Genomic DNA, 23774 nt, shown 5'->3' on the forward strand with positions numbered 1-23774 from the left:
CCTTATAGAGGTGTAGTGTCTCCCAGGAATATCAACTTTTAACAAACACTTGTTGTATTGATTTTGTGCTTTAGTTTCTCACTTTAACCCCAGTATGCATCAGCATGATGGTTTTCTTTTATTATCATATTTGTTATTGTTATGGACTCTGACATGAAGCTAGAAATGACTCTAGAAATGTAATATTATTAAAATGAGCACATATCACTTACTATTTTCTTAACATCTCTGTTAATAAGAAAAAACTCAAAAGCAAAATAATCCACTGGATAAGTTTTCATACTCGTTTATTGGTGTAGGAGAGTAATGAAAATTTATAAATTCTCATAAATAAAGTGTTCAAGAATCCACTATTGTCATAGTTAAAAAGACAATGATAAATCTAAGTTGGTATAAAATTACATAAATTAATTAATTAGATCAAGATAGATACAGTTAATGCATCTTTCATTTTCTCTTGTTCAAGATAAATGCCTTTACTAGGAGGACAAGGTTTGAAAATACAGTTGACTCTTTATAAATAAATGGTGAAAAATTGTGACTTGGGTTTTTCCAAAAGCAGAGCCTTAGAGAAATAATTGTGTGCAGATAGTTTACTTGAGAACCGATTGCAAGAAGCATAGCAATGGAGGGGAGAGAGAGAGAGACAAGTTAGGAGGAGTCTCAACATAAGGATGCTCTAGAGTTGCTGCCATGGGGTCTTTTAAGACAAATACAGAAATCCTCTCAGTACGGTCTCTCTCAAGAACTAAAGCTGGAGAATTTTTCCATTCACTCCGATGGCATATTATGCCCTTCCTGCTCCTCTTAATGTTCCTGCACTTCCAAATTGTGTTTGTGTGTTACTGGGACATCACAGGCAAAAATCAGAAAAAGACATGGCACAGGATCGGGACAGTAGGCATGTAGTATGAAGTGATTGTGAGCCAGACTGGAACCTCACATTGTAACTGCAGCTAAAATAAGAAAGAGAATCATGGTTGTATACTCAGCCTCTTACCGAGGGACATGCAACTAATTCTGCTCAATTGAAAGTAAGCAAAAATGGTTTGAACCACTTTTATTCCAGGGCTCTTACCAGAGTGGGTGTGTCTTTTTCATACACTCGCTCTTTCATGGCAGCTGTAACCTGGATGATGAGAAGAATCTATGGAATGGTGGAGTCATATCAAAGAAAGAACTTAGGTCCCTTAATAAACTCCCAGAGCAGAGAGCTTTCTTAAAGGGAGCTCTCTTTGGAATTGTTACATAAGAAAGAAATGAGCTTTGGTTGTTTTTGGAACAACATTTGAATTTCTTTTCAGGATGATTTACTATTTTATTCTCTCAGTACACCAATGAAAGTTTGTTTTTTTTTTTCTTTAATGAAGACTATCATTTTTAGTGCATATTTAGTTTTTGCCAAGTGGGTACACATTTTACGTGCAGTTACTCATTAATCCTTAGAAATAATTAACGAAGGAGTTATTATCATTCTTATTTTATAAATGTGAGAATTGAAATCCCAAGATTATAAGAAATGTGCCTGATTTCACAAAGGTTTACTCCAGACAATCCTTAAACCAAAGTCCTTTCTCCTCACAGAAAGTTTACAGAATTTTTCTTTTCTTTAAGACAATACTACATTTTAAATCAAAGTTGAGCTCCTCTCTTGGTTTATTTTTCTAAATTCTGCATCAGTTTCCCTCCATCATTAATATACATCTGGTAGCAGTGGAAAGTATTAGAGTTACATGGCACCGAAATATGTTACCAGCAGGTCTCCAGCAACCTCATTCTTGCCTCCTCAGAAGAAAGAATTTGAAGGACATAAGGGAGAAGGAGAGACCGAGGCACGTTTTAGAGCAGGAGTGAGTGAAAGTTTATTAAAAAGCTTTAGAGCAGGAGTGAAAGAAAGGAAAGTACACTTGGAAGAGGGTCAAGTGGCCAACTTGAGAGATGGAGTACACAGTTTGACCTTTTGACTTGCAGTTTTATACACTGGCATGCTTCCGGGGTCTTGACCTACGTTTTCCCTGATTCTTCCATGGGGGAGGGCTTCCTGCAGGTGCAGTGCCTGCCTAGCACTGGAGAGGGGAGGATGCACAGTGTACCTGTTGGAGTTGTACTCATGCTCACCTGAGGAGTTCCCTCACCAGCTGAATGTCCCCCGGAGGTCATACACCAGTTAAACTCTGCCATTTTGCTTCTTGCTCAACTGCTTAGCTGCTGAGCTTCCCAATAGGAAGCTGCTGATCAACACTTTCAGGTTTTTCCTATCGACAGGGAGACTGCCGTTCTCTGGCACTGACTGTGACCAATGATTATTTTAGAGAAACAGTTAACAGCTGCCTGACCATCAGTTGATGCTCATCTGACATTCTGGGTGGTGGGGGAAGCCCTCTCCTGCCCTGCTCATGCCTTCCTATGTACCTACTGTAACACACCTTGTCTTTAAATAAATGTGTCTGTTGTCCCTACGCTTTGTAGAACTTACCCTCACAAACTCACAGGTGATTTGCAAAACCTATATTCATCTTTGTCTTCTTGTTTTCTTTAGAATTTAGATAAAAATTTACCGATTAGGCAGGCTATTTTCATAGATAGTGTGGTTCCATAAAATGTATTTTCACTCCATTAATTAAGGTTAGAGAGCAGCACTGTGCAGTGGTTAAGAACTGATTCTGAGTTCTCTTCCCTTTTGCGGCCATCACCCAAGCGGGAGCGGACAAAATGAAGTTTAATCCCTTTGTGACTTCCAACCGAAGCAAGAATTGCAAAAGGCATTTCAATGTACCTTCCCACATTCGCAGGAAGATTATGTCTTCTCTTCTTTCCAAAGAGCTGAGACAGAAGTACAACATGTGATCCATGCCCATCCAAAAGGATGATGAAGTTCAGGTTGTACGAGGACACTATAAAGGTCAGCAAATGGGCAAAGTAGTCCAGGTTTACAGGAAGAAATATGTTACCTACATTGAACGGGTGCAGCGGGAAAAGGCTAATGGCACAACTGTCCACGTAGGCATTCGCCCCAGCAAGGTGGTTATTACTAGGCTAATACTGGACAAAGACTGCAAAAAGATCCTTGAACGGAAAGCCAAATCTCACGAAGTAGGAAAGGAAAAGGGCAAATACAAGGAAGAAACAATTGAGAAGATGCAGGAAGTAATCTTATATAAAAGCTTTGATTAAAACTTGAAACAAACAAAAAAAGAGAGAACTGGTTCTGAATCAAATTGCTTGTTTGAATCTTGACTCTACTACTTACCATCAGTACCAAAGGCTTAGAATAATTTATGACACACAATAAGCGTTCATTACAGGTTGATTAAGTCGTTTGTGTTTTTGAATGCTGATTTTTAACACCCTGCATAGAAATGTGGACTATTGTAACTGCCCAAAAGGTTCTTCCTGCCCGCTGCATAAAAAGAGACCACAGCATCTTAGTAAAGAAAGAGTTTTATAGACATTAGGCCAGCCACGTCATGTGGGAGATTGGCGTTGTTACTCAGATCATTTCAAGCAAAGCTTATAGGTTGGAGGATTTTTAAAGGCAGTTTGGGGGAAGGGGTGGCAGTGACCAGCTGTTTGCTGCTGATTGATTGGGCTGGAGATAAAATCATAGAGGGTGGGAACTGTCTTCCTGTGAGCTGAATCTCTTCTGGGTGGGGACATAGGAGCTAAGTTGGCAGGACCAGGTGGAGCCTTCAAAGTGCAGCCCTGGCAGACATGCAAAAACCTGAAAAGGTTTTCCAAGAGCAATTGGGGAAGTAGCACATCTTATAACCCTCCAGAATAATGCCTGACAATTGTCTTTGTCTGCGCCTTAGCAGCGTTCCGTTTCCTCTCCTCTCCCCAGCCTGATGCCCTCCCATTAGCTTTACAAAAGCTGTGGAGTTTTGGGCAAGGCCTATTCTCATTTAAACTATAGTCTGAATGACTTCCAAAGTTGGTTTGGCCCAGTAGCCTAGGATTAATCAAGGGAAAGGCAAAATGGTGGTTGTGCTAGCTTAGTTTACTAATGTAATTTTTCTCATTAATAATATTTTTTTGCAAAGTCAATTTCACTATAAACAAGGCCTATACAGGCCTGTTGGTTTCTAGTCAAATACAGTATTAATTAAGAAGTTACTGTTAATCAAGCACTGTGTCTATTACTAGAGAAAAAACATCACCACCACCACCACCAAGTCCCTGGCACTGATTTTTTGTTTTTGGTTTACATGTAGGTAGAAATTTGTTTGTTTGTTTGTTTTTTCAGTGTCTGGCTCTCGTTGCCCAGGCTGGAGTGCAGTGGCATAATCTCAGCTCACTGTAACCTCCGCCTCCCGGGTTCAAGTGATTCTCCTGCCTCAGCCTCCCAAGTAGCTGGGATTACAGGTGCCTGCCACCATGCCCAGCTACGTTTTGTATTTTTTCAAGTAGAGACAGAGTTTCACCATGTTGGCCAGGCTGGTCTCAAACTCCTGACCTCAAGTTGTAGTAGGACGAGCTGCGGACAAAACCCCTCAGACACCAAGTTAAAGAAGGAAGGGCTTTGTTCGGCCAGGTGTGTCTGCAAGACTCATGTCTCAAAAACCGAGTTACTCAAGTGAGCAATTCCTGTCCCTTTTAAGAGCTTACAGTTCTAAGGGGGTCTGCATGAGAGGGTCGTGATCGATTGAGCAAGCAGGGGCCATATGACTAGGGGTTGCATGCACCGGTAATCAGAACAGAACAGAACAGGACAACGATTTTCATAATGCTTTTGCATACAACGTCTGGAATCTATAGATAACATAACTGGTTAGGTCAGGGCTCGATCTTTAACTACCAGACCTGGAAGGCAATGCTGGGCTGTCTGACTACAGATTTCACTTCTGTTTTTTCTTTAACTCCTACCTTTTCTTTGAGGCAGAAATTGAGCATAAGACAATATGAGCGGTGGTCTCTTCCCTTAAAGTGATCCATCCGCCTCAGACTTCGAAAGTGCTGGGATTACAGGTATGAGCCACCAAACCCCAGACTATTTTGTTTACTTCTAGCTTAAGTGGGTAAAATTTAAGACAACAGAAAAACATTGAGGAAATGTAGAATGGAAGGAAAGAATAGAGAGAAAAGGTACAGTATAGTGTATCAAATAATAACTGACACTTGCAAGACATTTCATAATATATTAACTAACTCCTTATCTAATTCTTAGCTGGTATTTTCATCAGCCTTGAAAATATAAGGTAGATATGTGTATTTTATTTTATTTTATTTCAAGTAAATGGAAATTGCTACAAATTAGTTGATGTTATGACCTTGATGAAAATCCAGAACTCTCATGGAATGATCTTTCCAGCATATATCTAGAGAGTTTTGAATAAACAGATAAATTTAGGTTCATTTTTGCCATTGTTACCATTTGTATACTCAGCTGCAAGACTGGCAACGAAATTATGTGACAACAGTGTGCTAGTTACATTTACATTTAAATGTAATTATGAAAAATATTAATTTTTAGTATTATCTTAATAATATAACTGAAATTTGTATAATTTCTTTAAAGAAACAGTACTTAAAATAATTAAATACATGAATTTTTTAAATGTTGAAAAATATTTATTTAAATATGTTAAATACTATGTCTTACATATCTATTGGTGATGATAAAATTTATCATTTTTTTTCTTTCTTTTTTTGAGACAGAGTTTCACTCTTGTTGCCCAGGCTGGAGTACAGTGGCACAATTTTGGCTCACCACAACCTCTGCCTCCCCGGTTCAAGCGATTCTCCCTCCTCAGCCTCCTGAGTAGCTGGGATTGCAGGCATGCACCACCACACCCGGCTGATTTTGTATTTTTAGTAGAGATGGGGTTTCTCCATCTTGGTCAGGATGGTCTCGAACTCCTGACCTCAGGTTATCTGCCTGCCTTGGCCTCTCAAAGTGTTGGGATTACAAGCGTAAGCCACTGTGCCTGGCCATTTTTTTCATAATGTATAATGAATGGACGAATAATGATTCATAGGATGAGTAAATGCCTTATAATAATTAGATTACAAAGATATTTATGTAGAGATACATGTTATCTTAGTCTAAATTTATAGAGGAGGACAGAAACATAATTGTATTTAGCGTTAAGTACTGTCAAAACATAAATGAAGTTTCCTAATTTGTGATAAAGTTTAGAAAGACTTCAATTTATTTTAGGTCCATTGAAAATTTCACTAGAAAGGGAATGTAAATTGTAATCTTCAACCCACATCTTAGGCAAATGAAAACTGCTCAAGGGTTTAAACAGATATTGCAAACAAAGACCTAGGAAAGTAGAAAAATAATGAAAGAAAAAGTGTACAGGTTATTTGAAAATTATTCACAATGTGTACAATCACTACACTTCAATCATAGCTCTGCTTTATGACAGACCATACTACTTAAAACATGCTTTTTTTTTTACACTTAACAAAATATATGTTTTCTTTTTTTTTTTTTTTTGAGACAAGGTCTCACTTTGTCGCCCACGCTGGAGTGCAGTGGTGCAGTCTTGGCTCACTTGGCGACCTCTACCTCCCGGGTTCAAGCTATTCTCCTGCCTCAGCCTCCTGAGTAAGTAGCTGGGATCACAGGCGTGTGCCACCACACCCAGCTAATTTTTACATTTTTAGTTGAGATGGGGTATCGCTGTGTTGGTCAGGCTGGTCTCTAACTCCTGACTCCCACCTCTGCCTCCCAAAGTGGTGGGATTACAGGCGTGAGCCACCCTTCCCAGCCCAAAATATAAAAAAGTTTGCTCTTCACATTGAGAAATATAGTCTGTGTTATAAAATGAAGTAAACTTCATTCTTTTCTTTATATTGAATAACAAAAATACAATTTGGAGAAATATGTTTCTTATGATAGAGGGCAGGGAATCATTAAGCATATTCTTGCTTGGAACTTGTATATTCATTTTCATATTTTTTTTTCATTTTAGGAAATATTTTGAGACTTTTAAGTATGTGCACATGTGGACAAAACATATCACTATTGACAGCAAAGATTCCATCCTTGGTGTCTTATATTTTTGTCAATTATTAAACTTATTGACACTTGTATAATGTTCTTCAAGAATTTGGTACTACGAATAAGTCTGCAATAATACTAGTGTGCGTGTGTATGTGTGTGTGTATCACTATATATCAGTTATTCTAAATAACTAGTGAGTGTTTTAAAAAGTGTTTTGGTTAAAAACTACTACCTGGGTAAAAACAAATATATTTTTGTGTGATGATGTATGGACACACGTTCATTAATTAATGGGAAAAATATTTGAGAAAAAGAGAGGACAAAATAAATACTAATGCCTAGCTGAAGTGAATAAAACTGATCATGCTTCAGCTTTATTATAAAATTTAAGTTTAAAGTGATCAAATATGTGGAGGAAATTCAGCTAAAAATTCAAAGTACAAATATATACTTTTACAAATTGTAACAAAATGAAGCAAAGAAAACTCAAAATATCAAAATGTAGGAAATGACATGTATAGTCAAACTAATAAAATAATGATAGATTAACATGAAACAAAATTATAAAATATTTTCATACCCACCAGAAATCACTATGCACATGAATAGGTTAAAGCTACTAATGTAAAGGCACTGTCGTCCTACTGGAATTTCACTCCCTCTTCCTCTCCTCAAAGGCTCTATGTCTTTGACATGAGAGGGCTTTAAAACTAAATGATACAAAAAACTTAAACATAAATGTAATAGAAAGATACACTAAATGTATATTACCAAAATTAAGGTTGATTTATTATTTGTATTGTAAAACAAATGAAGATTTCAAGGTGTATAGTACTCAAAGAACAAAAATTATATTTTATATTGATAAAAGCCCCTTTTCCACACAAGTTGATACACTTATTCTTATGATTTTTACTACAAATACATTATTGTTTGATCAGAACATTATGTTCATTTTACACTTTTTGTATTGTCCATTATCAGCCAAAGAAACAGCTATTTCTCCAATTATCCACTTTTTATTATATCAGAGAGTGATTTCTAAAACCAAGATCTGGGTGCTATGTGGACATGTAGCTCCTGGGAGGTCATTGTGTCTAGAGTATTTCAGAACAAAAAATGTACTGAAAATACTGAAATATATACTAAAAATATACTGAAATATATATTCGGTATCTATAAAATAAATACTTTAAACTAGGATTACTATTGTATTTTATTCAAATTTCGTAATAAAGTTTTATTAGTTTATTTTATTCAACACTTTTATACCAAGAAAACCACTTCCCAATCTCCTCAATAGATTTATTTATTTTCTTTTTATCCCGTAGTATGCATTGTCAGATAACTATGTTAAATAAATTTATAAATATTGAATAGAGGTTAAAATAATAAATTTAATGTAGTTTAAAAATTACAATGTCAACATTAGTGCTAACAAACAACCTACTGAATAAAGTTTAAAGTGCCTTGGTAGTTCATTTTGTTCTTAGGCATATTCTGTTATATCCCTACACAGTCAGGCACTATGTTAAAGCAACTTGAAATATTTATTCTTTAACACAATGTTACAAATTCAATAGAGTTATATTTGTTTTTTAACATTTGTGCTTAATTTTACATTTATTTTTCACATTTTTTCATGGTACTTTTCTATCCTTGTACTGAATTTCATTTTCAGAAATATAAAGCATAAATATGTCTCAAAGTGAAAACTAAATTCATGTATTTTGTTTTCTGTATTGTTTTATTTAAAAATTCAATAGTTAATATTTCAATATTAAATTACTTGGAATTAAACAAATATACCTGCATCATCTTCTTTAACCTTTTTGCAGAAAATATAGCATGCTGTATTAGCTGTCCCCCCACTTCTTATTTTTTCTCATAAGAGGGTGATACTTTACTATGTAGATAAGAGCACTTCAGTTTCTACTCTGATGGCATAGTCTTTCTTTTATTCCCAACCTCTTTACAAAAATGAGCAGAATTTTTAAGACATATGAATTTAGTAATTATCTAAAAAGTATATGCAGAAGTATACAAAAAAGATTCACATACATTTAATGTGTGCCTCAATTAGTATATATGTATTTGGAAAACTACTATAAAGCATAAGTGGTGATTTCCAAAATCAGTTTTCAGTATTTTCTTTCTTAAGAAATAATAACAAAAGCATGGTTATAACAATAGTGTTTCTTCTGTCTGCTCTTGATCTTCAGTGTTTTGCTGTCTGGTGAAGAAAGCAAATATAATTCTTTTGGAATTGTTATTTCCAAGCTTTTGTTTATACCTTGGTACAAGCAGGTTTTTATTACTATTATTATTATTTCTTCTGTATGCTCAAAGGGAATGACTGAAGACTGTCTTTTTATTATATAATCAACCATTTTCTTTTCATAATAACTAGCATTCGTCTGTTTCTACAGTGATCTCTGTATATATCAAGGTATTGGGATGAAAAGCAGGAAAATCTCCTTCCTGTGAGTTGTGACTAAAAATGTATCTTCATTTTGGTTTGGCTCTTCATTTGGTTTGGTTCTGTGTCCCCACGCAAATCTCATGTGGAATTGTAATTCCCAGTGTTGAAGGAGGGGCCTGTAGGGAGGTGACTGAATCATGGGGGCAGACTTTCCCCTCTCTATTCTTGGGTTAGTGATAGTGAGTGAGTTCTTAGGAGAGCTGGTTGTTTGAAAGTGTAGCACTTCCCCCATCACTCTCTCTCTCTCCTGCTCCACCACGGAAATTTGTGCCTTGCTTCCCCTTCTCCTTCGGCTATGACTGTAAGGTTCCTGAGGCCTCCTCAGCCATAAGGAACTGTGAGTCAATGAAACCTGTTTTCTTCATAAACGACCCAGTCCCAAATAGTTCTTTATAGCAATGTAAGAATGGACCAATACACTATCACTTGCATGGTGCTAGGTATGGTGGGATATTACAATAAATAATTCTGTGGCTGTTTATAAGACTATATTCAAGTGCCAGCTATTTCTCTTACTGGCTTTACTGTCTTGACCATTTTATTTCACTCCTCTAATCTTTGGCCTCATTGCCTACAAAATTTAGAAAGTATAATAATAAAATATTGGCCATATCATTGTAGGTATATTTATATTATATATGCATGATATTATGTAATGATAAAGCTGATAGGGTGAGTGTTATGATTAAATGAGATAATGCATATTAATCGTTTAGCACATAGTCTGACCTGCAGAAAGTTGTCAGCTTTAGTACTTATTGTCATTGTTGTATTCATCATCGCAAAAGCACTCTTTGAACTCTGTCAGCAAAAAGAGAAAGCAGTGGGATAACTTTATGTTAACATTGAGATTTTAAATTTACATGACGACTGTGGAAACGTTTATGACATAAATTTTACTGAAAAATAAAACAAATTTGCATATGTTGTTCAATATGAAAATTTTTTAAAGATATAAGTATCCATAAATAGCATCATTAGGCTTTTAATGGGAGAAATAATTGTGATATTCCTTATACTTTCATATATGTGTGTTTTATTAAAATAATATGCATAACTATTATAATAAAATACAATATCTTTTCCTGCACAATACAAACATGTTCTTAAAAACTTAAACTACTACTTACTAAGGACATAATACTAACCTACACATTTTACATAATATCCACTAAGCAACACTCCCCTACTTTGATCAAGCATCTAAAGCATTCTCAAATATCAAGGTAAACTGTGCTAGCCATCTAAACCATCTCCTCCTTGCTGAGTGGACAGTATTTATCTTGACAGATGTCAGCTTCATATTGCTTGTGAGAAGTTTGTGGCTTTCATTACCTGGATTTACAACAGTGTGCAACAGAGGCTTAAATTGCACTATGAGCCATGACAGCTGGCAAAAACATGCCAGCAGAACAACTTTATCAAACCTACGGAGCTCAAGAAAAGCTTAGTTTAGTCAATGAAAAACATAAAAGTTGAAGAGTATAGAGACAAAAGAATGAGAGAAAAAACAAAATGAATTAAAAAGGAGAGGAGGACTACTAAGCCTCCAAATGCCTGTGCTGGGATTGCCTGTGGCTCCAGGCAGACGATGGGTCTTAGCTGCAGATGAGCAAAGAATGATTCAGGGTATGTGCAGAGTAAGTTAATATTAATGAAATGTCTTTCCGTGGATTTATATCTGTATTTTATCCTCCTACGGATTTATAAATTGATTCTGATTGCTTGGCAGTACAGTGACCACAACCAATGAGGATTTAACAAGCTGATTTTATTACTTGCAACAAGTAAGGAGAAAACTGGGTGTGGATCTCAAAGCAATGCCACCTTGAACAAAGGTGAAAACAGGGCTTTTATTGGGCTGATTAGCTGGGTCATGATATGCAGAATTGGAGTAAAGGCAGGGCAGCCGCCGTCATGGATCTTGGTTCTATATATGTCTCAGGTATAGAAAATGGCCATGAGCTTCGTCCTTGGCAGAGATTTTAGTAAGATAAAGAGGAATGTTTGCCAGAGTTCATCTACAACTCAGGCATCTCTGGATCCAATCAGTTTTTGTTTTTTCTGGGGCTGAGCTTTTTCCTAGAACTTTTTGAAACAATGAGAACTCAAGTTACAACATTTGCAAGTGGTTACTTTTTCACAGTGCATACCAAAAACCCAAGGATCCTGGATTACAATTTGATTTACTTTAATTTGATTGCCAATCTACCAATAAAAAAGACTCCTAAACAAACACACAAGCAAGGTGGTAAAGCCAATGGGGGATTAAATGGAAAAATTAGAGTAAATTCAACCAATCTTAAAGCAAGTGGAAAGAGACAAAAAATAAAAAATAACAATCAGTGAGACAAATATAGAAGAATGATTGTAGAGTTAAATGTAATAATATCAATAATTGCTTTACACTTAAATGAACTGTACACTTCAATAATGTGCATTTTGTGTCTTAATCCAAAAGCAAGATGGATCTATATGCTGTTTATAATATTAGCAATTTAAATACATAAAAAAGATAGTGATAAAGTAAAAGGATAAAAAATCATAAGCCGGAAAACACAAATACAAAGTTAACAGGATTACATTATTGACTATATTGTTATCAGACAAAAGAGACTTTGAGTTCAAAGGAGACTTAACACACAGAGAAAAAAAAAGTCTTAATGAGGAAAGAGTAAACTCATGAAAAAGAATCGACAATCTTAAAAAGCCTAGTAATAAATCTTCAAGACAGATAAGTAAAAACTGAAAATCTAAATTTGAAATAGATAAAGCTGATGTTTTTACTGGAGATATTTCCACATAAAAGTTTTATCCTTTTCTGAAATATGGAGATAATATCTTTCCTTTCTTGAAGAAAGATTGAGGGCTAATAGTGGAATGAATTCATTCATAGTCACAAAGGGGACTCCATCTATAAGTAATTGTTAGCAAAAGAGATAAAAAGTAAATATATAGAATATCTGAAAAAAAATTGAAACATGCTAATTGCCATTTTTGAATAATCAAAAAAAACACAATGCATTTGAAAATGTAACACTCACCAAAGACAGCGTGCATAGCGGTAATGTCAGATCAATGAAAGACATTAGAAAGTGCAGTAATAAACTCAGACTTATAGGCTGAATTTATATTTAACCAAATTCTAAGTTAATAAATAAGCAAATATAGTCATATCAATAAACAGTGCTAAGACAACTTAATATTTTTATGGAAAATAGTACTTTCTTCTGAAAAATTAGCAAATGATTTTGAATAGATTATTCACAAAAGAATATTTATGAATGGCCAAGAGGCACATAAAAATATGTCTGGCAGCATTAGTCATTCAGAAAATGCAAATTAAAGCTATAATGGGATAATACTACACAGTTACCAGATTTGCTAAAACCAAAACACCTGACATTACTCAATATTAGCAAGGAGGCAGTGTTGGGATTCACTCAGGACGTTGGCAGAAATATTAAGGGGAAATATTAGGGAAAGTTATAGGGAATAGTCACACACCTTTTTGGAAAGCTAAAAGGTTACATAGCTTATAATAATTGAGCAGGCTGAAGGCAGCCGGTTCTTACCATAGAGCATTAGGTCATAGGGTAAATACTAGGGACAATAGAGGCTTCTACAGTTAAGTCTGTTAAGCCTACCTCCATTAACTAACCTTTAAGCTAGATGGCCCTCTGGGGGGTGGTGGGGAGGTCGACCAGGGAAATTGCCCCCTAATGGTATTTACTTTAGACCCAGAAACCTGAGCTTTAATCATTTGGAGAACTACTCTCTTAACCATGTTAATTAACCACAAGTGTGTTTACTCAACGCTTCTGTTGTTATCTGTATACTGAATAAATGCTTGGCATGCAAGCTGCTCAGGGCTGGCCTCAGTGACAAACCTCTCTTGGTGTATAGGCGGTCAGACACCCTGAACGACTGGCAAAACAGAATATCTGTGTGTCAGTGTACGTTTTATTCATCCGTCATTTAGGTCAGGGTCTGCCGGCAGACCCCCACAGCTAATGCCCTCTTGTGAGGGGCAGTGCCTCAATGTAGAACAAATGGAATGCTCAGAGATCTCTGTTTGAAATGGACAATGTTGGAGTCATTCACTGGTGAATAAACAAATTGTGATATCTCATTCCACAGGGCATTACTCAACAATAAAAAGAAACAAAATATTTATACATTAAAAAACATGAATTAACATCAAACATATTATGCAATATTTAAAAAATGAAACACAAAAGAATAAGTGTTATGATATGGTTTATATGCAAGTATAGAAAACAGAACCGTAGGGGCAGAAGGGAGGTCAGTGGTCTCCAGTGGAGGTGTAGGAGGCAAGAGGAAGTAAGAACTACCAAAAAAAGTCAGATACACTTTAATTTCCTGGAAGTGTTTTATAACATGAATGTTGTGAAAGTGATTATATTTAATTGATAAAATTCATCAGCATGTACACATAAAAAGGTGAAATTTATTCTAGTTTAATAAGGTATCATTGACATCTGCACTTCAGCTAAAATAAGGTTCATATAATACAGAATTGGAGACTGCTCTTTCCTTTGCAAAAACTGAAGCTCACTGTAGTCCATGCATATCCCTTCTGATCCCTTTACCATTCCCAGGCACGTTGGGTACTGGTATGCTTCCACTCTTAAGAGTCAGTGACTGCATCTTCTTACCAAAGTCTTGCTCTAAGTCGGCCTGATCACAATTTACCGGTTCTTCCATGGAGAGCCAGCATCTCCTTTCCCTTTTGTAACTCAGTGACTGACAGGTGTTTGTGGCATACAAATATTCCCACTCGTCTTTTCCTGTTAAAACAGCTCTGAGTTGGTATTTACTGTTAGCCCAGAAATCCCCTGCAAGAGGGAACTAAAGTTGTCATTTAAAGAACTTTGCTTGTTTTAGCATCTTGCCCCAATTTTCTTACTCTCCTTCTGATTTTTGCTAAAGGCTTCTTAATAAATTACTTCCACATAAATGTTCATTCGTGGATCTCCATTGGTATATTCTAAGAAAAAAATGATATTCATTGATGGTATTCATGAGTGATTCAGTTAAATTTTAAAAATCCCAATGTGAATCAAATTAGGTTTTAAATACAAAGGAAATATATGGGCAAAAATGCCTCTGGACTGCCAAGGCTCTCCCTATTATTTTTTAATTTCTCTTTGTTTCAACTTAAATTTTCTCCTGTTGCATTAGTTTATTCTATACGATATAAAGGGACAGGGAGTATCATTATCAGAGATAATCTAAGGCCAACTCTGTCTGTTTACAGAATTTAATTTGACAGCGAAGTGCTTAATTATGAGGCTGCCATATATTAAGGTGAAAATAAATATTTTCCATGTTCACTTGTTTTAAATATTTTTTCCTCTTCCCAATATGACTCTTTATAGAGAAATACATATCGAGGTACACTTTAGATATTGACTTTATTGACTAACAAAGAATATAGCACACATATATGGCAAACTTTATTAAATATTTGTTGATTAATTTTTATGTTGAGTAGTAGTTAAATGTGGTTAAAAATAGATAGCTAAAAGCTCTGGTAGAACTATGTAAAGCAAGTGGACATTCATTTATTAGCTGACAAAAACTAACGTATTTTATATACTTTTTAGATTATAGAATCAGTAAGTTTTCTCTAGACAAATGTAAACACTGATATTAATAAAATGAGAAGGTAATAGTAAGAAAGCCATGAGGCTGAGATGTACTTAGATGCTTGATGTTATTTTTGAGAGTGTTTTCTGGATTCTGGGTTTTTTGTTGTTTTTGTTTGTTTGTTGTTTAACGTCACCCTATTATAAGGTGAACGATCAATATAAATGTATGTAGAGATTTTCTGGATCAAAAACATGAAATATTTGCATTTTGTAAAATACATTAACTTTTGAAAATTTGTGTTTCTCACATTCATACTTGTCACCAGTAAATGTTCCAAAAGTTCAAAATACTTGTTTTCTAATAATATGGTAATCCATTTAACAAGGAAGTAGTGGAGGATCTTAAAATATCTCTAGGAAGATGAAATTACAACTAGCAGAAATATCTTTTTAAATCAATACTAACTACAGATTTACCTTCCCTACTACTGGGACTGTAATAAGAAATATACACCAGATGTCCTTGAGGTTTTATGTTATGGCAGCAAAATCCATATCCATAAGAAATAAGAAATAATTAACATTGTGAAATGATCCTTGAATGGCATAACATGATATGCAATAGTTCAATGTCTTGGAAGTAAATGTGAATATCAAAATAATGATGCTTATGTAAGTAGGCAGTGAAGGGAAAGTAAGGAAGAAAAATATAGCAGTAGAGGAGAGTGAAAGAGAAGAGACTGAAGTAAAGAGTGAGAACAGATGGGGAAGAAAAAAAGTGTATGAAATATGGAGAATGGAGATGTAGGAGAGTAGGTGGAAGAAAAACCAAGAGAAAAAGGAAACAATTATTTTATGTAAATTTAGTTGAACAATTTAATAATTACATTATTGATCATTAAGAGTTTAGAATGTTACACTTAATTTAGCTTGGTAGTTTTCTTCTTTTTATTGAGTAGATATGAGGGTTTTTTAAACAAATTTAATGATCAGAAGATGCTTATTACCTGGGTGATGAAATAATCTGTACACCAAATCCCTATGACATGAAATTTACCTGTATAACACACCTGTGCATGTACCCCAGATTCTAAAAGGATTGCTTATTTACTTCGTAGACAGTGATTAAAAAACTGGATTTGGTAAATCTTCTCTGTAATTCTCTCAATACAGACAATGTATGAGTACACTTATAGCAATATTTGTGTAATATTTCTATTGTGTTTTATATAAAGAATTGGCAGGTTAACTGCTTAGGAATATTGACAATATGTGCCAGCAAAACAGTCACAGTGTAAATGACTATGCTGGGGTGGCCTTACAGTCAATGTAGTGGTAAATTAAGTCAAATATGAAATAAGTGGCACCAGGGAAATAATACAAATTGAAAAGTAATAAAAGTGCCAGTAAATGGCTATTTCCAAGATAGATGTAAAACTAAATTAGCATGAAATAAAATATATATTAGAAGAAAACAAAATCCCTCATGAAATATCCAAAACAGTCCATCACTTTCTAGGGTGGCTTCCACAGAATGAATTTATCTTCAGAGAGACTGCTGTTTTTTCCTCAGCAGCTCAGTGAAGTAAGCTCCACCGCACACCAAGGGCAAGAAACACCGAGTATGTGAACAATAGAAAAGAAATGCTACCACAGACTGACTGATACTCTAATCTTTTAAGCTGGACACAAAGTTGTAAGATGCTCAAAACCTAAGCATTCTTCTTCAGCATAAATTTGCCTGGTAACCATTGAAATATTGATTAATGTAGGAACTTGACCAAAGACTAAGCCAACACTTGCACCTAGGATCATTTTTTGTTCTTACTGGGAAATTAGGATCATTTTTTCATCTTACTGGGAAAGCTGACAGGTTTGTGTAGAGTCCCCCCAAAAAAAATCTGATGAATGAAAGATGCATGTCATTTTCTAATGAGGTCCTGCTGCTCAAATAGTTCACTTCTTCCAAGTTCTTTCTATTAGATCCAGATTATATTGTCAATGACCTGTTTTCTCCCAATGCTACTCATCTGAAGGATGAAATTTTCTCTCATTGCAAAAATGTAAAGCTACTAGAAATACAAACATTAAACAGATTTTGCTCCAATGTACAAATTAATCTTGAATTACCTGTTTAAGTAAACCATGTTTATTTTATATATTTTAAAAATTAATATAGATTGACTTCTTCCTAAGGATGGTAGTAAAACTTTTATGAAACTCATCTTGTATTTTTCTTTTTAAGACAAAATATACTCAGTATCTAATTCTTAACATTACAGTGGATTTGAAGACTATTAAATGCTTCTATCTTCTAGAAGATAAAAATAGGCTTTGTATATAGTTTTGGGAAAAGAAATCTACCATTTAAACCCAAATCCAATAGAAAGTTACTGAAAAAAGCTTAGGAACTAGTCTCAAAAATGGTACTGAACCAAAAGTTATTTAAAAATTTAGGGCTGGTGTGGAGAAAGGATGTGCTTAATCTACCACTGTTTTAAAAGTACAGTGACTCCAAAAGCAGCAAAAGATCCTACAAGCAACCATTGAAATAATCAACCTTGAAGGTGGAGATTAGACACCAAATATCTTCTAAAATATAATTTTTTAAAAAGTGATGAATACAGAGGTTCCAAGGTGACCAAATAGGAAGAGCGCCAGTCTACAGCTCCCAGTGTGAGCAATGGAGAAGGCGGGTGATTTCTCCTTTCCAACTGAGGTACTGGGTTCATCTCACTGGGGCTTGTCGGACAGTGGGTGCAGCCCACAGACCAGGGTGAGGAATCACCTCACCCAGGAAGTGCAAGGGGTCAGAGAATTCCCTTTCCTAGCCAAGGGAAGCCATGACAAACGGTACCTGGAAAAATGGGACAGTCTCACACTAATACTGCACTTTTCCAATGCACTTAACAAACAACACACCAGGAGATTATATCCCGTGCCTGGCTTGGAGGGTCACACACCCATGGAGCCTTGCTCATTGCTAGCACAGTCTGAGATCAAACAGCAAGGTGGCAGCGAGGCTGGGGGAGGGTCGTCTGCCATTGCTGAGGCTTGAATAGGTAAACAAAGCAGCCTGGAAGCTCAAATTCGGTGGTGCCCACCTCAGCTCAAGGAGGCCTGCCTGCCTCTGTAGACTCCACCTATGGGGGCAGGGCATAGCTGAACAAAAGGCAGCAGAAACTTCTGCAGACTTAAATGTCCCTGTCTGACAGCTTTGAAGAGAGTAGTAGTTCTCCCAGCATGGAGTTTGAGATCTGAGAATGGACAGACTGCCTCCTCAAGTGGGTCCCTGACCCCTGAGTAGCCTAACTGGGAGACACCTCGTAATAGGGGTCGACTGACACTTCATACAGCTGGGTGTCCCTCTGAGATGAAGTTTCCAGAGGAAGAATCAGGCAGCAACATTTGCTGTTCTGCAGCCTCCACTGGTGATACTCAGGCAAACAGGGTTTGGAGTGGACCTCCAGCAAACTCCAACAGAACTGCAGCTGAGGGTCCTGACTGTTAGAAGGAAAATTAACAAACAGAAAGGACATCTACACCAAAATCCCATCTGTATGTTGCCATCACCAAAGACCAAAGGTAGATAAAACCACAAAGATGGGGAGAAACCAGAGCAGAAAAGCTGAAAATTCTGAAAATTAGAGTGCCTCTTCTCCTCCAAAATAATGCAGCTCCTCTCAAGCAATGGAACAAAGCTGGACACAGAATGACTTTGACGAGTTGAGAGAAGAAAGCTTCAGAAGATCAGTAATAACGAACTTCTCCAAGCTAAAGGAGGATGTTCGAACCCATTGCAAAGAAGCTAAAAACCTTGAAAAAAGAATAGATGAATGGCTAACTAGAATAAACAGTGTAGGAAAGAGTTAAATGACCTGATGGAGCTGAAAACCAAGGCATGAGAACTACGCGACACATGCACAAGTTTCAGTAGCTGATTTGATCAAGTGGAAGAAGGGTATCAGTGATTGAAGATCAAATGAATGAAATGAAGCAAGAAGAGACATTTAGAGAAAAAAGAGTACAAAGAAATGAACAAAGCCTTCAAGAAATGTGGGGCTATGTGAAAGACCAAATCTACATCTGATTGGTGTACGTGAAAGTGATGCAGAGAATGGAACCAAGTTGGAAAACACTCTTCAGGATATCATCCAGGAGAACTTCCCCAACCTATCAAGGCAGGCCAACATTCAAATTCAGGAAATACAGAGAATGCCACAAAGATACTCCTCAAGAAGAGAAACTCCAAGACACATAATGGTCAGATTCATCAAAGTTGAAATGAAGGAAAAAATGTTAAGGACAGCCAGAGAGAAAGGTCAGGTTACCCACAAAGAGAAGCCCATCACACTAACAGCAGATCTCTCGGCAGAAACTCTACAAGCCAGAAGAGAGAGTGGGCCAATATTCAACATTCTTAAAGAAAAGAATTTTCATCCCAAAATTTCATATCCAACCAAACTAAGCTTCATAAGTGAAGGAGAAATAAAATCCTTTACAGGCAAACAAATGCTGAGAGATTTTGTCACCACCAGGCCTGCCTTACAAGAGCTCCTGAAGGAAGCACTAAACATGGAAAGGAACAACCAGTACCAGCCACGGCAAAAACATACCAAAATGTAAAGACCATTGCTTCTAGGAAGAAACTGCATCAACTAATGAGCAAAATAACCAGCTAACATCATAATGACAGGATCAAATTCACACATAACAATATTAACCTTAAATGTAAATGGGCTAAATGCTCCAATTAAAAGACACAGACTGGCAAATTGGATAAAGAGTGAAGACCCATCAGTGTGCTGTATTCAGGAGACCCATCTCATAAGCAGAGATACACGTAGGCTCAAAATAAAGGGATGAAGGAAGATCTACCAAGCAAATGGAAAAGGAAACAAAACAAAAAAACAGGGTTTGCAATCCTACTCTCTGATAAAACAGACTCTAAACCAACAAAGATCAAAAGAGACAAAGAAGGACATTACATAATGGTAAAGAGATAAATTCAACAAGAAGAACTAACTATCCTAAATATGTAGGCACCCAATACAGGAGCACCCAGATTCATAAAGCAAGCCCTTAGAGACCTACAAAGGGACTTAGGCTCCCACACAATAATAATGGGAGACTTTAACACCCTACTGTCAATATTAGATCAACAAGACAGAAAGTATATCCAGGAATTGAACTCAGTTCTGCACCAAGTGGACCTAATAGACATCTATAGAACTCTCCACCCCAAATCAACAGAATATACATTCTTCTCAGTACCACATCACACTTATTCCAAAATTGACCACACAGTTGGAAGTAAAGCACTCCTCAGGAAATGTAAAAGAACAGAAATTATAACAAACTGTCTCTCAGATCCCAGTGCAATCAAACTAGAACTCAGGATTAAGAAATTCACTCAAAACCACTCAACTCTGGGAGGCGGAGCTTGCAGTGAGCTGAGATCCAGCCACTGCACTCCAGCCTGGGCGACAGAGCGAGACTCTGTCTAAAAAACAAAACAAAACAAAACAAAAAAAAACAAAACACTCAACTACGTGGAAACTAAACAACCTGCTCCTGAATAACTACTAGGTACATAACAAAATGAAGGCAGAAATAAAGATGTTTTTTGAAATCAATGAGAACAAAGACACAACATACCAGAATCTCTGGGACACATTTAAAGCAGTGTGTAGAGGGAAATTTATTGCACTAAATGCCCACCAGAGAAAGCAGGAAAGATATAAAATTGACACCCTAACATCACACTTAAAAGAACTAGAGAAGCAAGAGCAAACACATTCGAAAGCTAGCAGAAGGCAAGAAATAACTAAGATCAGAGAAGAAGTGAAGGAGATAGAGACACAAAAAACCTTTCAAAAAATCAATGAATCCAGGAGCTGGTTTTTTTAAAAGATCAACAAAAAATTGATAGACCACTAGCAAGACAAATAAAGAAGAAAAGAGAGAAGAATCAAATAGATACAATAAAAAATGATAAAGGGGATATCACCACCAATCCCCCAGAAATACAAACTACCATCAGAGAATACTATAAACACCTCTACACAAATAAACTAGAAAATTTAGAAGACATGGATAAATTCCTGGACACATACACCTTCCCAAGACTAAACCAGGGAGCAGTTGAATCCCCAAATAGACCAATAACAGGTTCTGAAATTTAGGCAATAGTTAATGGCCTACCAACAAAAAAAAGTCCGGGACCAGATGGATTCACAGCCAAATTCTACCAGAGGTACAAAGAGGAGCTGGTACCATTCCTTCTGAAACTATTCCAATCAATAGAAAAAGAAGGAATCCTCCCTAACTCAGTTTATAAGGCCAGCATCATCCTGATACCAAAGCCTGGCAGAAACACACCAAAAAAAGAGAAATTTAGACCAATATCCCTGTTGAACATCAATGCAAAAATCCTCAACAAAATACTGGCAAACCAAATCCAGCAGCACATCAAAAAGTTTATCCAGCAAGATCAAGTAGGCTTCATCCCTGGGATGCAAGGCTGGTTCAACATACACAAATCAATAAACGTAATCCAGCACATAAACAGAACCAAAGACAAAAACCAAATGATTATCTCAATAGATGCAGAAAAGGTCTTTGACAAAATTCAACATCCCTTCATGGTAAACACTCTCAATAAACTAGGTATTGATGGGATGTATCTCAAAATAGTAAGATCTATTTAGGACAAACCCATAGACAATATCATACTGAATGGGCAAAAACTGGAAGCATTCCCTTTGAAAACTGGCACAAGAATGCCCTCTCTCACCACTCCTATTCAACATAGTGTTGGAAGTTCTCGCCAGGACAATCAGGCAAGAGAAAGAAATACAGGGTATTCAATTAGGAAACAAGGAAGTCAAATTGTCCCTGTTTGCAGATGACATGATTGTATATTTAGAAAACCTCATCGTCTCAGCCCAAAATCTCCTTAAGCTGATAAGCAACTTCAGCAAAATCTCAGGATACAAAATCAATGTGCAAAAATCACATGCATTCCTATACACCAATAACAGACAGAGAGCCAAATCATGAGTGAACTCTCATTCACAATTGCTACAAAGAGAATAAAATACCTAGGAATCCAACTTTCAAGGGATATGAAGGACCTCTTCAAGGAGAACTGCAAACCACTGCTTAATGAAATAAAAGAGGACACAAACAAATGGAAAAATAGTCCATGCTCATGGATAGGAAGAATCAATATCATGAAAATGACCATACTGCCAAAGGTAATTTATAGATTCAATGCCATACCCATCAAGCTACCAACGACTTCCTTTACAGAATTGGAAAAAACTACTTTAAAGTTCATATGGAACCAACAAAGAGCCCGCATTGCCAAGACAATCCTAAGCCAAATGAACAAAGCTGGAGGCATCATACTACCTGACTTCAAATTATACTACAAGGATACAGTAACCAAACAGCATGATACTAGTACCAAAACAGAGAGATAGACCAATGGAACAGAAAAGAGGCCTCAGAAATAATACCACACATCTACAACCATCTGACCTTTGACAAACCTGACAAAAACAAGAAATGGGGAAAGAATTCCCTATTTAATAAATGGTTCTGGGAAAGCTGGCCATATGTAGAAAGCTGAAACTGGATCCCTTCCTTACAACTTATAAAAAATTAATTCAAGATGGATTAAAGACTTAAATGTTAGACCTAAAACCATAAAAACCCTAGAAGAAAACCTAGGCAATACCATTCAGGCTATAGGCATGGGCAAGGACTCCATATCTATAACACCAAAAGCAATGGCAACAAAAGCCAAAATTGAAAAATGGGATCTAAGTAAAGGAAAGAGCTTCTGCACAGCAAAAGAAACTACCATCAGAGTGAACATGCAAACTACAGAATGAGAGAAAATTTTTACAATCTACCCATCTGACAAAAGGCTAAAATCCAGAATCTACAAAGAACTTAAACAAATTTATAAGAAAAAATCAAACAACCCCTTCAAAAAGTGGGCAAAGAATATGAACAGACATTTCTCAAAAAAAGATATGCATATAGCCAACAGACACATGAAAAAATGCTCATCATCACTGGCCATCAGAGAAATGCAAATCAAAACCTCAATGAGAAACCATCTCACACCAGTTAGAATGGTGATCATTAAAAAGTCAGGAAACAACAGATGCTGGAGAGGATGTGGAGAAACAGGAACACTTTTACACTGTTTGTGAGACTGTAAACTAGTTCAACCATTGTGAAAGACAGTGTGGCGATTCCTCAAGTATCTAGAACTAGAAATACCATTTGACCCAGTCATCCCACTACTGAGTATACACCCAAAGGATTATAAATCATGCTGCTATAAAGACACACACACACATATGTTTATTGCAGCACTATCCACGATAGCAAAGACTTGGAACCAACCCAAATGTCCATCAGTGATAGACTGGATTAAGAAAATGTGGCACATATACACCATGGAATACTATGCAGCCATAAAAAAGGATGACGCCATGTCCTTTGTAGGGACATGGATGAAGCTGGAAACTATCATTCTGAGCAAACTATCACAAGGAGAGAAAACTAAACAGTGCATGTTCTCACTCATAGATGGGAACTGAACAATGAGAACACTTGGACACAGGGCAGGGAACATCATACACCAGGGCCTGTCATGGCCTCGGGGGAGAGGGGAGGGATAGCATTAGGAGATACACCTAATGTA

General features: G+C 36.4%; 1 pseudogene; it reads left to right on the forward strand.

Annotated features, from left to right (window-relative positions):
• Positions 1-2712: 2712 nt before the first annotated feature.
• On the forward strand, positions 2713-3174 carry LOC105477575 (large ribosomal subunit protein uL24 pseudogene; annotated as a pseudogene).
• Positions 3175-23774: the final 20600 nt, after the last annotated feature.

Source organism: Macaca nemestrina, chromosome 2 (genome assembly GCF_043159975.1).
Source record: "Macaca nemestrina isolate mMacNem1 chromosome 2, mMacNem.hap1, whole genome shotgun sequence".
NCBI classification, from domain to species: Eukaryota; Metazoa; Chordata; class Mammalia; order Primates; family Cercopithecidae; genus Macaca; species Macaca nemestrina.